This window comes from Ictidomys tridecemlineatus, chromosome 10 (assembly GCF_052094955.1).
Source record: "Ictidomys tridecemlineatus isolate mIctTri1 chromosome 10, mIctTri1.hap1, whole genome shotgun sequence".
Taxonomy (NCBI): Eukaryota; Metazoa; Chordata; class Mammalia; order Rodentia; family Sciuridae; genus Ictidomys; species Ictidomys tridecemlineatus.
In genome coordinates this window covers 36,023,770-36,040,484 of record NC_135486.1, presented here as the reverse complement: position 1 = coordinate 36,040,484, position 16,715 = coordinate 36,023,770, and the positions used below count along the sequence as shown (strand labels likewise).

General features: G+C 48.0%; 1 protein-coding gene and 1 long non-coding RNA gene across 2 annotated transcripts in view; one reads left to right on the top strand and one right to left on the bottom strand.

Annotated features, from left to right (window-relative positions):
* Positions 1-16,715, top strand: part of Plxna2 (plexin A2) — a 208,152-nt gene that overhangs the window by 63,980 nt on the left and 127,457 nt on the right. The window lies entirely within an intron of this gene.
* The window catches only part of LOC144367208 (uncharacterized), a 30,535-nt gene continuing 14,762 nt past the window's right edge, over positions 943-16,715 (bottom strand). The window contains exon 2 of the long non-coding RNA XR_013426522.1: positions 943-5,647. This is a non-coding gene — a long non-coding RNA (uncharacterized LOC144367208). The remainder of the gene's footprint in view (positions 5,648-16,715) is intronic.

Here is a 16,715-nt window from a genome sequence, read left to right as displayed (position 1 = left end):
CCCGGCGCCACACAGTTAGGCTGCCAGGCCTTAGCAAGCCTCACTCTTTTTTCCCCCCATATTTGGAAGTCCCTCACTGAAAGGAACTGAGTCCTTTCGGTGGTTAGGGGTGCTCCATTTCCAGGCAAATCTTTGCAGGAACAAGTCACTTCATGACCCTGAGACTCTGGCCTCAGAGTACTCTCCTTAGAGAGAACTTGGCATGAGGGACAAGCCCCACATAGTCCACTGATTTCTTCCCTGACTTTGGTGTGTGTGTGTGTGTGTGTGTGTGTGTGTGTGTATACACACACCCCACAGCTTGGCATCTTAGTGGCTAGGTGGCATTCCCAGGGAATGAAAGTCAAGCTGACTGTAGTAGCAGATGCCTGAGTTCTTCCTGACTAGGTGCTGCTGCCTATCCCTCTGCAGGTCCAGCTGGTAATGACAGGATTAGCTTAGTTCCCCTCCATCTCAGCCCAATATGGCTGGCTAATGCTGGTTCAGCTGGTAACATTTTCACTAGCAAATCCTCCATCTACCCTTGAGACAGCCTCAGCATACACACTTAACCCCAGCCCTGGATCCACCTACAACAGGAGCCTTGGTCCTAGATCTTCAGATGTTTTAGCTCAGTACCAAAGGACCAAGCCTCTGTCGCAATGCAGACAAATTAGAGCAGAGAGAGTACCGAGCTGGCCTGCAGGTGAATCCCGCTCTGCCATGCACCCACCGTGCGATAATGAGAACCTCAATGAGATTCCCCGAACCTCCCCTGTCTCAGCTCTTAATGAACATAACATGGGACTCACAGGACTTGTTTCAAGATAATTAAATAAGATAATTACAATAATATATGCACATGTAGCAAGCACTCTGCAAATGCTAGAAAAATTCTGAAATCTAAATGGGGCTCACAGTGTAGGGAAATAGAAACCACAGACACCATTTTTTGTGATGATCTTTTTTTTTCCCTTTTACTTTTTATTATAAATATTAAATCATTCATTGTACAAATTAATGGGATTCACTGTGACATTTCCATGCATGCATACAGCACATATTGTATTGCTACCAGGTCCACCTTCTCTACTCCCTTTCCTTGCCCTCTTCTCCCCTCTGCTTTCACTTTCTTAATAGTTTCTCTTCTACTTTAAGGTTGTTGGGGGTTTTTGTTTGTTTGCTTTCCACATAGGAGAGAAAACATGTGACATTTGTCTTCCTATGTCTTTTGTAAGGACCTTCAGAACACTCACTAATTTACCATCCCTGGTGCAGCAAAACAGTGACAGTAATACTCAAAAACACAACTAATGTTTTCTGGGCCAGCTGTAGTCCAAAGTGCTCCAGAAGTGTTAGCTCCAAGTCCTGCATGAACCCATTTTACAAATGAGGAAATTTGGCTCACAGGAGTACCCTGCAACCAGGGGTCCAGCCTAGGGAAACTGGCTCTAGATCTTGTTCTTAACTACTACCCAACTCTGCCTCTCACTTGTACCAGTGAGGTAGCATAACTCAGAGAGGCAGAGCTGGCTCAACGTCCCCTCACTGTTAATCCAGGTCAGTGTTAATCTAACACTTAGCCAATCAGCCTTATTTTCTTAGGAGGTGCCAAGGGACTGTCTTCTGCAGCCAGGTGGCCTCAGAGTAACTCAGTTACCTCTTCCCTTCTGCTACTTGCAAGTGTCCCCTGAATACAAAAAGCAGCTTTATGTAGCCTCCCCAAAGGGCTTCCAGATAAGGCCAGAGCATTCCCAAGGCTGCGTCTGCAAAGCTGGACTTTGAGCCTGGTGCTGTTCAAGGATGCGATGAGATCAGCTCCTTCCATCTTCCAGGATCTTTTTAAGAGAAGGCTGCTTCCTCGGGATGGTTGCCACCCTAGAACTCAGATGCCAGGCTGCTCCTGGTGAGATAAGTGTCAGGACATGTGCTGGGCTCAGCCTACCCAGGGCTGAGATCACCTTGTGAGCCCAGTGTCATCCACTGATGTGGGCAGAGTTGTGGGCATATCTGTGAGGAAACATGAGGGGAAATGAGAGAAGATGGGGGCAGCAAGAAGTTGGGAGGACTCGGAATTGTCCTTAAAGCAGGACCAAAGGAGAGAGCTAGAAATAGAGGAAAGAACAGAACGTGATGTTTCACAAAGCAAAATCCAGGCATCTCTGCCCTTTCACTACAGGATTCCACCTACCTTTCCATTAGACTTTCCCTAGCCAGCAACAGTAACTGCAAATCAACAGGGGCCCAGAACAGCAGTTTTTACATAAGCTTGCACAAGTAATGTGTAACTTTCCCTCCGACCCACTTCTGATGATGGTAATTGCTAATATTTATTGAGCTCGTACTACATGCCAGGTACTGGGCTAAGTGCTTCACATACATTTTCTTATTTAACCCTCATCTACAGGAAGATAAGAGCTATTGTTATATCAGTTAATACTTAAAGAGATCAAAGTTGAGAGAGTAAGTTAGGTACCTAAGGCAAGTTTCTTAATCTTTCACTGCTTTAGTTTTTTTTCACTTCCAAAATGGAACATTTGCTCATAATATTAAGAATTAAATTTATTTTAAGAATTAAATGGCAGGGCTCCTATAAAACATTTAACATAGTGGCTAGCTGTTGTAAGCATTCAACAAAAAAATTAGCTTTTATTGTCATTACCTTATCGCTGATTGAAAGAGCGCCTGCTGACTCAGATCTTATCAGACCTTCGGACTCAAACAGTGGCAGTGACAATACATGACAGCCCCCCACCCCATGGATCTTTAATATTGACCTCTTGCCACATCCTAAGTTCATTGAAGACCAAACAAACTTAATATGTACATTTAATCCACGTTCCCTTGTTGCATCTTACAACTATATTATAGCTTATCGAGGGATGATACCACCTTTTAAAGCACCCCCAGAAGCAACGCCCCCTCCAGCAAACCTTCCTTCCTTCCTCAGGCCCACTGGTACCCCTGAATTCCTGGCACCACAGCCCTCTGTGTCTGGCATTGCTCCATCTTGTGGTTTTTCTCCCCTGTCTTCTCCTTTCCATAAGGTTGCAGATTTCTTAGCAAGGACTGAATTTTATTTATCTTTATACTTCCTGGATATTTATCACTAGGCACGGCTTTAAAAACCTATTGGTCAGTGGAATCAGCCAATAATGGTTTACTGCTCATTTAAAACAATACAGGTTATAGGGTAAAAGGCAATTTTTGTCAGCACTTAGTTGTATTTCGAAGGTCAATCTAATTTTGTGATCACAGATTCATACCATGAAACGTAGAGGAGTTCATACCACATCACCAGATTTGTTCTATTTTCTTGTGCTTGGTCAAACTAGCCCCCTTTGGAGCATGCCCACAGGTAGCTCTTGCCTAACATCCAGCCCCATGCCCCACACCTAGCAGACATCCAACCTCCCAGGGCCCCCTGCTCCCCTGCCTCTGTGGGTGGCTATGCCTCTCCTCCTGGCCGCCATTCAGATCCACCCGCCCTTACTTCCCCTCAACCTGTCAATCACCAGTCCCTGGAGATGGTCCCCAAGGCCCAGCCCAGTTCTCCGGAGCCTCCAGTCACAAATGACTGCTTCAAGGCAGGCTGGTCTTTGTTTAATGTTCCTTTCATTTGACTTTGGGCAAAGAGGAAGATAAATGACACTCTGTCTCTTTAAGGTAAAAAAGAGGCATTAAAAAAAAAAAAGACCTATTTTTTTGCCTTTTAAGAGAAAAAAAATTTCTCCAAGTTATTAGGGGAAAGAAAAATCATTTGACTTAAGCAGCCTCTGGCAGTCTGGAGATGCTGAGAACAATATACCTGTCAGCATCTATCAGGTTTGGAAAACTAAGTCATCTGCATATGGGGAAGTGAAGGGGGGCTGGGGAGTGAGAAGAGGTGGTGAATATCTAATGAGGGGTGCACAGGGTCCCCCACAGCTAGCTGGAAAAGTTCATGAGAGATCCTGGTTTCTGGGACTGGGAGGTAGTAGATACTTCAGTAATAAGCCTAAAACTTGAGCATTTTTCTTAATAGTCAATAGTCAATAATGATTTTAGGTCTTATCCAATCTGAGCATCTTTTTCCCTCTCTCTCTTTCCCACCAAGACTGTAAAAGAGGAGTGATTGCCAAAAGCCACCTTTGAATTGTGCCCAAACCACAGCTAGAATCTAGATTTCTTGGTAGATTTGGTCCCTCCTCTGCTGAATGGATCATTTTTTTACCTGTTGAACATGTCATCTGTTCTCCTTCTTCTCCCCTTCCCCAGTCCTGCCCCCTAATCTCTCTTCTATCCTAGAGTCTTGTTGTGTGACCCCAGAGTGACTTCTAGTCCCAGTCTTCTATGTGATTCGAGTGCTCGGCCGCTTGCCCTCTTGCCCACCAAGATGGTGGCTCTGGAGTTTATTTTCTAGGAGAGCAGCCTTGGTTCATTCCCCCAATAGAGCCAGATACACTCAAACTATGCCGTTAGATCCAACTCTGGTCTGCCCTGGGGCTGGGTCTCTGTCACATCAAGCCCACCGTGGGAGACCAGGAACTGCTGGTGACGAGTTAATGGTCCACCAGCAGACAAGGCGGGTGATCCAGACTCGCTGATCATGTGTGACCCATCCGAACTCTCCCTGTCATCATGCCATTAGTCTGCACCTGTTTATCAGTGTTTGAGAATGTGTCACATCTGCAGTGTGTGTCCTGTCACTCCTGTCCCTCCCCTCCGAAAGGTCAGACTGGGAGTCTCTTCTTCCCCAAGATTGTCCCTGAGACCTGCTGAGAGCTCAGTTCAGGGAGGGGCCTGTCTGTCCCCCAGCCCAGCTGTTCCATGTCCAGTAACTTGGTCTGGGAGCATCCTAAGGTCTGAGTGAGGACAATTAAGTCACTCTCTAGGGAGTTCACTCCAAAGAGTGCACTCAGGGCAGCTGATCAGCTCAGACTAACAGAAAACCCACAAAGAGGCAGGGTGGCTTTTGAGTGAATGTGGGGGTGGACTTGGTGATCCTGGAGGAGCCCAGTCTCTGCCTCCTAGAGATTCCTCCTCTTGCGTCTGCTCTGAAATTCAAGTCCGTTCCCTGGCCTCACGTCCTGATGGAAACCGGACTTACTGGGGTGCCATGACCTGGCCACTGATGACTGATTAAGGACCACGCTCAGGCCCATTAACCTCTTGGGAACAGTCATTCTTTAAAAAAACCACACACTATTTATCTTCTTTCTGTCTTTATTTTCCCTTCTTACTATAAAATTAGAGACTATTCAAGTTCTTGGAGGCTGCGAGTGGCTGCAGAAACAGCATTTGATTCAGATGCTTGAGGTTTTTAATCCCAGGCAAACTGTGTGCCTTAGGCAAGGCGTTTAACCTCTCTGAGCCTATTTTTCTCCTCGAAAACGGTGGCAATATACTTACTGCATGGGGTTATGATGAGAATTAGATAAGAGACATATGGCATTTATTTATTTGGTAACTATTTCCTGAGCACTTACTATATATTGGCTACTCTCCTAGATGTTAGGGATATTCAGCAAACTACAAACAGATGAGAGCCTGTTGCATTCAAACAACTTGCTTTAAATTAAAATGAGGATGCTGTCAACTGAAAGCTGAGTGCAATATATTGCAACCCCATGGTCCATTCCTTGCCTCTAGACAGGTACCTCCACTTCCTATCCAGCTGTGGACACATCTGCAGAGGGAAAAGAAGAGAAAGCAAAACATAAACCGTTAATGAGCATCACAGATTATACTGTTCACTCTACCTATAGCCTAGGTATCACTGTCTCCATTTTCCAAAAAAAGCTCCAGAGGGTTAGGTGACTTGGCCAACATTTCACAAACAGTAAGTAGCAAAACCAGGATTTGCAGTAAGACCTTCTGACTCAAAGACCTGCCTTGAGTTCCACCAAGCTGCATCCACATGACACATCCACTTGGTCACTGGCCCAGTGTTACTAAGCCAGAGCACAGTTCTGCAATGCATTGGGCGGGGAAGGCAGGCAGGTGGGTTTGCGTCTGAGTCTGCCATGTCTATGTATGTGTGTGGGGTTTCAACGACAGGGATCTCAGTAGGGAATTGGTATTTGGGCTGCTAAATAACCACAATTTGTATTAAGCAGAAACATAGTCATTATGCACCACGTGCAGGCTGCTGCGGCTCACTCGCATTAGAGAAGAGGGAGGCAGGTGGCACTCTGGCCTGTGGTCTGGAGAGAACTTCCACCAGGGGTCCTGAGATGCCCTTCCAGGGATAGGAAGTGGGAGGCCGTGATGGGAAAGCAAGAAGAGTAGAGTGTATGCACCTCGACTTCCAGAGATTTGTGGCTCATCTCCTCCTACCTCTCTGTGGTCCTGTCATCCTTAAGGCCATGCCAGTTCTCATTAACACAAGTAAATATGCATCCCGGCACTGGGCAGGGGACACATGTGTTGCTATTTAATTATATAGTGTGCACTGAGTATATTATGGCTCCTCCAGGGAATGGCAGTTGCAGACAATGAGGTACAATGGCATACATTCAAAACTACTTAGTTAATTAATGCATTAGCAGCTCACTTTGCTAGGAGGGGGTGTGGGAGAGAGGGGACAGTCTTTCCTGGGGTCCTCCTCTCCCTGCCTGTTCCTCTCTTCCTCTGAATCTTTTTCTTTTAGAAGCTCTATGAAATGTGGGGGCAGTCCCCATTAGGGGTTCTGGGTCAAGATTCAGTGAGAGAAGGAGGTTAAAATTCAGCACAGGGAGACGTGAAGCTTGGAAATCATACATGGATTTCTTTTGTCTAGTTGATGCCGATCCCCAGCGACCTAGAAATGCAGGGAGTCAGCACACACATTCCGACGTAGCCCCAAGCTCCGCTATTTTGGGAACTCCCTCTCTGGCTCAGTAGCCCCAGGTGCAGACTCAGGTGGGGAGCTGCAGCCTCGATGTACAGAGTGCCATTGTGCTGGGAACTTTGGAGCTTGGGGTGTGGAGAGAGGGTGCTGAGAGCAAGCCTGCAGGGAGGGGCAAGGAACTGAAGCCCCAAGGGAAGAATCCATCTATCTAGAAACTGAAAGAAAGAGGCCTTTCTCCTATGTCCCTTCCAATATGTGTCCCCCCTACTTCTCCACCTCCATAGCCCCTCCTGCCTTTGGTTAATTCGTATGCCAGTGGGTGAAGCCCCCCTTGAGTGCTCTGTCCAAATCTCCTTGTTGTATGACTTAATACATTTGTCGATTTTGCCTTTCAATATCCCCAAACCCACAAAATTTTATCTTTCATTCTTTGGGACTCATGGAGTTACTTTCTAGATGGCTCCAGGTGCTTGTCACTAAGCCTCATAGGTATCTGTGTCACTCCCTCCAAATGCAAGTTGCTGGGGGAAGAACCAGATCACAGTCAACTTTCTGTGCCACACCATGCTTTTCCCAGGAGACGTTTAAGCGGTGTTTGAAACGAGTGCGTTCCGCCCTTGCTGGACCTCCAGAAGTCCCTGAAGGTCAACCAGCTTGTCTTTTTTGTCTTTTGGAGTCCCTGCTCACCTCTTAGTGGGCTGAGTCTGTTGAGGGTTCAAGCAGTGCTGACTAGATGGCTGCTTTACTTCCATTCCAGTCTAAAATCTGTTCTTAGGGCAGCTTCCTGAGCCAAAGACCCCTCAAAGAGACTGTGCTATAGGAAGGAGCCTGGGTCTGGAGTGAAGGCCAAGTGACCAACTTCCGGCATTTCTATTGAGTTCTCAACCAGTCGAGATTTCTTTTCTCTTTCAAAATCTCAGTGTCTGTGGTTAATTTCTTTCTGTGTCGTGTGATCCATGTGAAAAAGCAATGTGCCCTGACCATCTTCTTTGTAGGCGGAGATGGCAGGAGGCAAGTCCCTTTTGATAGTCGTTGCACCGTAGACCGTTGGAGAGGGAGGGGGCTGCTCCCTCGTGGGAAAATAACTTCAGTTTATCTTGGAAGAAGAAATGGCCCCTAGCTCTGGCGGGAAGTCCATCTTAGGGGGACCTTTCTGAGAAGGAGGGAGGAGTAAAGTAAAGGCTGGATCATTTTTCCAATGGGAGTTCTGGAACTTTTATTCTCTTGGGTCAGCAAATGAAGCTCAAATCCCTTGGGCTCATGTGGGACAAGATGGAGTCCCACCTGCAGGCCTAAGGTTCTTCTCAGTGTCTGCCATTCTGACCCAAAGCAGGGACATCGCAGCTGCAAGTTTCCCTCCCAGTCCTGTAGGAATGAGACAAATGACCACATAACCAGCCTAGCGATGGGCCAGGCCTGGACAAATTAGGAGCAGCTTCTGAGACCAAGTCAAGAGGGCTTCTAAGACAAGTGAAGTTGAAGGAAGATTTTTCCTTAAGCCAGTGGGGAGAGCCCCAGGGGTTTTTTCCCAGAGTATTAAGCGGAGCAGAAAAATGGAAAGAATAGAGGATGGGAGGTGAGCCTTGGATGGGAAATCAGGAAGCTCACATAGAGGTCACTCCACCAATACCTACATATGTCACCTTGGGCAAGTCTCATAAACTCTCAGAGTCTTGTTCCCCAACTACAAAACCAGGGAGATAATTCTCCCCCTCAGGCAGGCCGTGAGCCTACAGTAAGGCATTGTATGTGGAAACACTTCAGAAGCAATAAAAACATTCTCTAAATGTAGGGTATTATTATTTCCTCCCATAAGGGACCCAGTTCCTTTTTGGAAGTTAGAGAACATGAGCTATAAAATGAATGAGACCTTGGCCAACCCCACCACATGACTGCTGGCATCCGATGATGCCCAAGCACCAGGCTGACGAGGACAGAGGGCTAGGTGACCCAATATATGGTTGTCCAGCCCTTATCAAAGAGAAAAAAAATCAATCTCCCATCTCTGCAGTTCTTTGCCAAGCATGGGGGCAAATTCAAACCAGAGGCAAAAGAGAAGCTGGGGATCTAGCAGGTTTGCTTGCTGCCCAGAGGCTTCTCATGGCTGTAATCCTGTGGCATGGCCCCCACCTAAGCCTCTTTGCTAACAGAATATTTTTAACCTGCCACCTCCTTCCGCTTTGCCGATCTGCAGACAAGGGTCCCTGCAAGATAACAGAATCCATTAGTGCCGCTAGAGTCAGGCAGCGCCTGCTAAGTGCGTCCTTAGAAGCTTCCTCCTCCACCCAGCGGCCGCTGCTGCCTACGGACACCCAGAGATGGGGAGACGCAGGCTGGGTTGAGGACCTGCGTGAAGGAAGTTCAGCATCTCTACTCCAGTCCCTAAAAAGGGCTTTGCATTCTTTTTATTTTCAGAATTTCCAGGGATAACCCCTGCCTTTGGTTTTTAAGAAAGTAAATGTTACCATTTCTAAAAGCATCAGATATCTTTATCTTCCTAGGTCCCTCCAGATCCCCGCTGAGGTTTGGGAAGAATATTTCTTAGGCCATGTCTGGAATTGGCCTTTGAAGGAAGGCCAGGGGGCAACTGGTAGTGAACCCCCTTATTAAATGAGGACAAGGGAGCCCCAGCTGTCCTTTCTTTCCTTTTAGAAGAATGGGAGCAGAGGAGATAAGGCACTTCAGAATCCTGAGAAGGAGATTGGTAGGAGGGGGACAGAATCATTTGACCCTCTTCCCCTGCTCGGGGACACAGGAGAGGAGAGCTTGAGGGAGCAAAGAAGGGACGGGGAGGGGGGTCAGACTGGAAGGGCTTGCCTGGCAAGGGGAATCAAAGCTCTCTTCCCCTGGAGCTGAAGGTGTCCCCCACCCAAGAGCTGTCTAATCACGCACGCACACACCAGCCCCCTCCTGCGAAGGCCAATTTCCATGCTAAACTGTTCATTATTGCCACCCGGCAGCACTGTACAGAAGTGTCAGAACCCATAAGTGTGGGGAGAGTGGACAGGTGCACATATGAATACATCTGGCTCCTCGCACTCCGCGGGGAGGCGCAGCCCCTAGGGAAGGAGTGATGAGAAGTCAGGATGCCAACATCCAAGGGTGAGAGAAGGGCATACGGCCCAGAGGCTGAGCACATCCATTCCCTCAGCAAGTACTGATGAGCATCAGCGTCGTAGGCACCACGAGTGGCACTGGGGACATGATACTGAACAACCCACAGAAGGGACGGGGGAAAGGACAGTTGCAAGTCTTTGTCCGAGTGACTGCTTTTTACCAGGGTGTCCAGTGTTAGAGAGACCGACCGCGTCCCATAAGCAGGGTGAGAGCCTATAACTAGGGAACCAGTGCTGTTGGGGGAAGAGGGGCTCAGACCAGGCCTCCTGGGAAAGTGACCACTAAGCTGGGTGCTGTGGTGCACGCCTGTAATCCCAGGGACACAGGAGGCTGAGGCAGGAAGATCACAAGTTCAAGGCCAGCCTTGGCAACTTAGTGAGACCTTCAGCAACTTAGCAAGACCTTGTCTCAAATTAAAAAAAAAAAAAAAAATGAAAAGGACTGGGGATGTAGTTCAACTAAGCCGACCTGTAGACAGTTGTTCCATCTCTCTGTTTCACCCCTAATGTGCCCAGCTTAGAGCCCCCATCCCACGCCCCTGCGGGGCACCCATCCACATCTCTCAACAGCTGTTCTAAGAACAGGTGAGTTCTCTGTGACTCCTTCACTGAGCCCCAGCCCTGGTTTCCACATCCAGTTCATAGCCAAATCCCATCTGTCATCTGTAGATCCGCCCCCCCTCCCCAGCCCTCCTGCACACCTCCCTGCCCCACCCCTGGCTGAGGCTTTTATGATCTGATCCTGAACTTGTGCTGCCTCCTGCCCCGCCTGCTTTAAGAAGTTAGCTTCCATGGGTTTAAAAACCTTTTAGTGGCTCCCCACAGCTTTTGGGAAACAGCTCAGACTCCTGAGCAAGGTCCTGGCATCCCTCCACCAGAAACGCTCCATCTCTCCCTACATCTCTTCTCTGCCTCTCCTCTGCCGCATTCACACTTCTTTGCTCCAGCCCCGCCAGATCCCCTTCTGTCCTACATTCCCCCTTTTCTGTCCTCCCCATGTCTCCCCACCTCTGCCTGAGGAACACCTAGTTCTTTCAGGCTAAGCTCAGATTCCACTTCCTCGGGGAAGCCTTCCCAGATTGGCCCACTGAGACTTAGTCGATCCCCCTAGAATGTCAATCATTGACATTCCCTTCCCCAAGGCAGTGTGCACAGCGGTGAACATTACAAGCTTTAGAATGGGCCTTGTGTTCAACACCTGGCCATATACTAGAAGCATGACAACACTGGACAAGTTACTGCATCTCTCTTCGCCTTACTTTGTTCATCAGTGAACATAACAGTCACAGTAGGACCCACCTCAGTGGGCTGTGTGGCATTTAACATCTTCAGGTAGGTAAAGCACATAACAGTGAATGCCTCTTGCTGTTATTCTTATGTCACGTTATTTTTGCCTTCCTTCCTTGATTGTGATCTTCTGGAGGACAGGAAGCATGCAGAATTCATGTACTACCCTAGGGCATTCTGCTTCTCCCTATAATCTGCTAAAACTAGAAAGTCCCCTGAGAACTCATCTTGACCAAATTCTAATTTTAAAAATCAGTAAACTGAGGTCCAGAGGAGTTGAAAGATCTGCCCCAAATCAGACAGCTTAGAAACCTAGCAGGCGGGAATATGGCACCTGGGGCTCCCTTGCATCTTGCTGCCCAATGCAAACACTATTTCCATCTCCTCTTTGGAGAAGAACAGATGGTCAGTGTCATCTCCAGCCTTCCCTTGGCATATCACGGAGCCACCTTTCCAAACCACCCTCGGCCTTCTGCCTTCTCTGCTAATGGGGCTCAGTTGTCTGAGCCCTTTGGCCTTTTCTAATGAGATGGGTTTCACTGTCTTCCCATCAGGGAGCCTCAATTCTGCGTGGGGAGCTTCAGAGTTCTTTAAATAGGGAGCAGCAAGCAGGATCTGGGCTTGGCCTGAACTGAGATTCCAGGGCGAAGAAAGGGAGAGACCAAGTCAAGATGGACTCAAGCTGGCTTTTGATGCCCATCCCCCCCACCCCAGCACCCACCCTGCCAGGGACCCAGGCTGCCATCAGACTCCTCCTTTCACTGTGGATTTGATACAATCTGGAAAACACATTAAACGTTACACAGAGTAGTTGACGCGTAATTAATAAAGTACAGATTTTGGCTGGAAGCCTCAACTTAAAATAGCACCATGACTGTGGGGGAAGGAAGGGCAGGGGAGGGAGGCTAGGAAGATGGTGTGTGATGAGAACCAAGAACGTTATCTCTGAGAATAACAGGGCCACTCCTCTCTCTAAAGCACATTGAAATTAGGAAGGGAGGGGGGAAATTATTTTATTTCTAGTAATGGGGTGACACTGAGGTTCAGAGAGACCGAATGTCTAGCCCAAGGGCACTTGCATATTAACAGCCCAGAGCAGGGAGCTGAGACCTGGACCAGGGCCTTTGACACCACCTGCCCACCCCTTGGGGATGTCAAAGACCACCTTTTGCACATCGCCAAACCTCTCTCCTCATGAAGTTGCACATCCCAAGACTGTTTTTAATTTGAGCGATGTTTTAATGGCATTTTGAGACAGTCTGTTCCCTCGCTGATTCTCCAGGGAGGCTGGAGGGAGCTTCGCATCTTCTTTGAAGAAGGGGAAAAAAAAGAAAGAAAGAAAGGGGAAAAAAGTCTTTTCTTCTGCAAGCATGTTCTGAGAGCCCTTTGCTGTAGCTAGCCAGCCTGCTGGCATAGGGGAGAGGTGAGGAAGAGGAGCGAGGAAGGAGAGGAGAGGGGAGAAAAGTCTTCCCTGGTTAATTCAAACGTCTGGCCTCCGGGGTATTCTCCATTGAAGCTGGAGTCCTGCTGCTCTCTGCCAGAGATCCCAAACTGGTTTTCTGAACAAAATGCAAATTTCAGCCCAACTCATCAACCCTGGCAGGTCAACATCACCTCAAGTCTTCCAGTCATTAACAAACAATCCAGAGCAGACCCTAAAGACTAGGGATACAGGAGGCCATGATGGAAGTTTCTAGAAACTCCAAAATCAAATCACCATAGAGCAGAATCTTGATAACAAAGTGGAAACTGAGACACATTATACCAGACAGAAAACCTTTATGTGACTTCTCATGCTACTTGTAAAATTCCTTCCTCTCTCGACAAGGAGAAATGGATGTGATCTTGTTTGAACAGTAGCAAATGGGTGAGGATGTGTGAAAGTCTCTTATATTACAAGGCCCACTGGACCTTCTCTGAGAATAATTAGTTTATTAATTATGTAACATAGGAAAACAGGCCTGGCTCCTATGGCATGTGGCATGATCTATGGGTTTTTTTTTGTTTTGATTTGGTTTTTGTGCCAGGATTGAACCCAGGGGTGCTTAATCATTGAGCCACATGCCCAGCCCTTTTGATTTTTTATTTTATTTTATTTTGAAACATGGTCTTGCTAAGTTGCTTAGAGTCTCACTAAATTGTTGAGGCTGGCTTTGAACTTGCAATCCTCCTGCTTCACCATCCCAAGCTGCTAGGATTACAGGCCTATGCTACTGTGCCCATCCTGCATTTGTTTCTATACCTCCAAAACATAAGCATGATCCCTAGCACATAGTCGGTTCTTATAAATGTTTATGGCGATATTTAACAGACCAAAACCAAATCTGTGATCCGAATCTCCCAGAGCCTCAATATATTCATCTGTAGAAGGGACATGAGGAAAGCTAGTCTTTCCCCCAGTCTGATGGACAGGTTGAATGAGATGCAAGCCGTGGGGCAGTGAGATGCTGTCATGCCATCACGTGTCTGGTTGCCTTGTTCTACCTAGTTCTGTGTCCTCTGTTTCTCCTTTCTTCCCTCCCATGGCTAGGTCACCACCAGCTGGACAGATCCGGCACTCAGAGAAATAAAAGGAGCTTCTGCCACCAGCCCAGGGTCCCCATGTAGACACTCTGTTCCCAAATATCCAGCACTTGAACCCAAAACTGTACATAACTACTTCTTCCTAGGAGGAAATAGTCCAACACTCCAGACCCAGGGGCCCAGCTGTCAGCCAAATTTCCAGCTCCAGTGCTTTCACTTCTGGGGGGTTTTGTGCTAATGAAGAAGAGAAAGGAAAAGGAAGAAATGTGTTGTCCCTAGTAGCAGAGGGAATGGGGGGTGCTGGTGGAGCAGGGCTTGGGTTTCACTGGCATTCCATAGCAGGCCTTCGCTGGGCAGCTGAATCAGAGCCCAGGGAGCTGCCGAGACCAAAGGAACCTCATGGTCGACTGTGGGCAAACCTGATAGCCCATCTGGAATGCATCCATCCACGGCCTGGCTCCTTCCCCTGTACCCTGAGCTCACTGGAGGAGCCACAGTGGGAGAGCAGGGCCAGGAGCCTCAACCAGCAGTCTGGGCAATCCCCCAGGTGCCAACTCACAGGCTCCCGCTGCTGCCTCTGCACTCTGAGAGCACAGGTCCCTCCATGCACCGCACCACACCCACTACCGGCTTCAGTTCTTATGCCCTTCCTCTCTGAGAACAAAAGTGAGCTAATCTTAGGGCTCCAAGTGGTGCGGGAAGAAGAGGAGACAGCATGGTGGTGTCGCCCATGCCCAGTTATGTATGGGGCCTGAAAACGCCAACCCCACTCCACGGCACCAAGAAGTCAGGAGGCCATCAAGGTAGCAATGGGCTTCTGGATCCCCAGGGAGAAGTCGGCCAGGCTTTGACTGTCAGAGTCCAGAATCTCTCAAGCCGCCCATCTCTCCAACGTCCTAAGAACCCAAACTCTCACATCTAGGAACTGGAGGACATAGGATTGAGCAAAGAGCAGGGAAGAGCCCTTTGCCTGCAGCCTAGTGCTTTGTCCTCAGCTGTGCCATGGTTTGCTCTGTGAGCTTGAGGGAGTCACTTGCTTTCTGCGAGATTCAGTTTCCTCTTCTGTAAGAGGTTATGTGCCACCATAGGCTCAGAAAATTAGGTGGCAGAAATAAAATAAAATAAAATAAAATAAAATGTCATTCCAGAGTCCACATCAGCAGAGCAGATGATAATGCAATGACTGCTATGTGGACATGGGGCAGCCTGTTTGGGAGCATCGTACCCGACTCTGGGAAGTCCTCCCCAAAACCTACTGGACCAGGACACCCTGTGCTCCTAGCATTACTCCCTGGGTTGGAGGAATCATGGTAGTTTTGCTGTCACTCATCATATTTTGAGACCTTTGACCATTAACCAGCCAGCATGTAGGAGTGACCATCTGAAGGGCTATCTGTCCCTTTCCCAGGCAGACAGGCACACCTCTGTGAGCAGGAAGGAGCATGCTCCCTGAGCAAACCCTCTGCTGGCTTGTGGGAGAGAGAGCCCACTCAGGGATCCGTGGATGAACAGGAGAATGCTGAAAGCCAAGACAAGCTCCCCATTTGTTGGAAAGCCCCATGGGGTCAGAGGCAACTCAGACCACCTGGAGGGAACCAGGCCCTTTTGCCCACCCCAAATCTCTTTTAACAACAAACTTTGAGAACAGCCTGTTTTCCCAGTGCAGTTTCCTGCATAGTGTTTGCCTAATCTGTCTGTCCAAAATCCCTCTCCAAACACGAGGTTTCCTGCCCACCACTGGCAATCAGAGAGCTAATTATCTGGGATTAGAGATGGAATTGGGGGGGTTTCCTTTTAATTACAGGAAAAAATTAGCCCAACTGATGTCGGCAAGGCCACTGGGATTAGAAGTAAAGTTGAGGTTTGGACACAGGTCAGTTGGGAGGTGGGAGTGCCCCTAAGCTCTGGGGCTGGTGTCTCCTGCTCTTAGCTGGATCTGGATCCAGGGCAATGGGGGAGAAGAAGGGCTCCGAAGAGCTTCTCCTTTGTGGATCTGAGAGAGGGGGTATATGTGGAAAGAGAGACAATGACATCAGGGAGAAAAATCAAGACCACTAGTGTGTAGGAACTTTGGGGATTGACAGGAAAGAGACCATAAAGGAAGGGAGAAATAGAGAAGCAAGTGGGAATTGAAAGATTACAAGTGAAAACAGAGACACATCAAGAGTCCCTTTGTCCCCACATGCCCGTGGGCCAGCATTTCCCATACAAGTGGGAGAAGAAGAAAAAGTCCACAGAACCATGCACCTAGCTCCTTCTACCCTCCTCTCTTTTTCTTTCCCTCTTTCCACTCACTTTCCTCGGGCATCCAGCATACTGATCTCATTCAGCAACACAGGCGAGTACTGCATCTGGCCTGGCAAGGATGGGGCGGTGAACTTGGACTCCACTGGGCTCACAGTGATCTTGAGTCTCCTCTTGGGCCTGAGGATGGGGCTTTCTGCCAAACAGCACTTGCCTGCACTCCTGTGAGAAGGATCTCTTGGCTCAGAAAAGCACTGATTCATTAATTTCTTCATTCATTCTTTCATTTTACAAATAGATCCAGAGCATTATTAAGGGCCTGACCCATCACCTGTCTATAAGTTTCTATGAGTGCAGCAAAATCCGAGTCATCCACTGGCTCTGAGTTTTGAGTGCTCTCTCCCACCTCTTCCAGCAGTTCACTTATACATAAGCCATCCCAGGCCCTCACTCAAAAACACCCACTGTCCATCTGCTCTCTGCAAAGACAAAAGGCTGTGAGCCCACAATCCAAAAACCCGAGAATATACCAAGACAATATACAACAGTCTAAAAAAAAAAAAAAAGACATGAGTATAATTATTTGTATGTATTCATACCCCACTTTTTTCTAAAGAAGGAATTAAGGTGACTTACAATAAATGATTTGGCAAGCAATAAGAAGTACAACATCCAAGCCACAGAAAGAGTGGAAGTAAAATATGCCACCAAAGTTAACGTAGGTACCGGGACCAGCATCAGATCTGGCCTGAGGG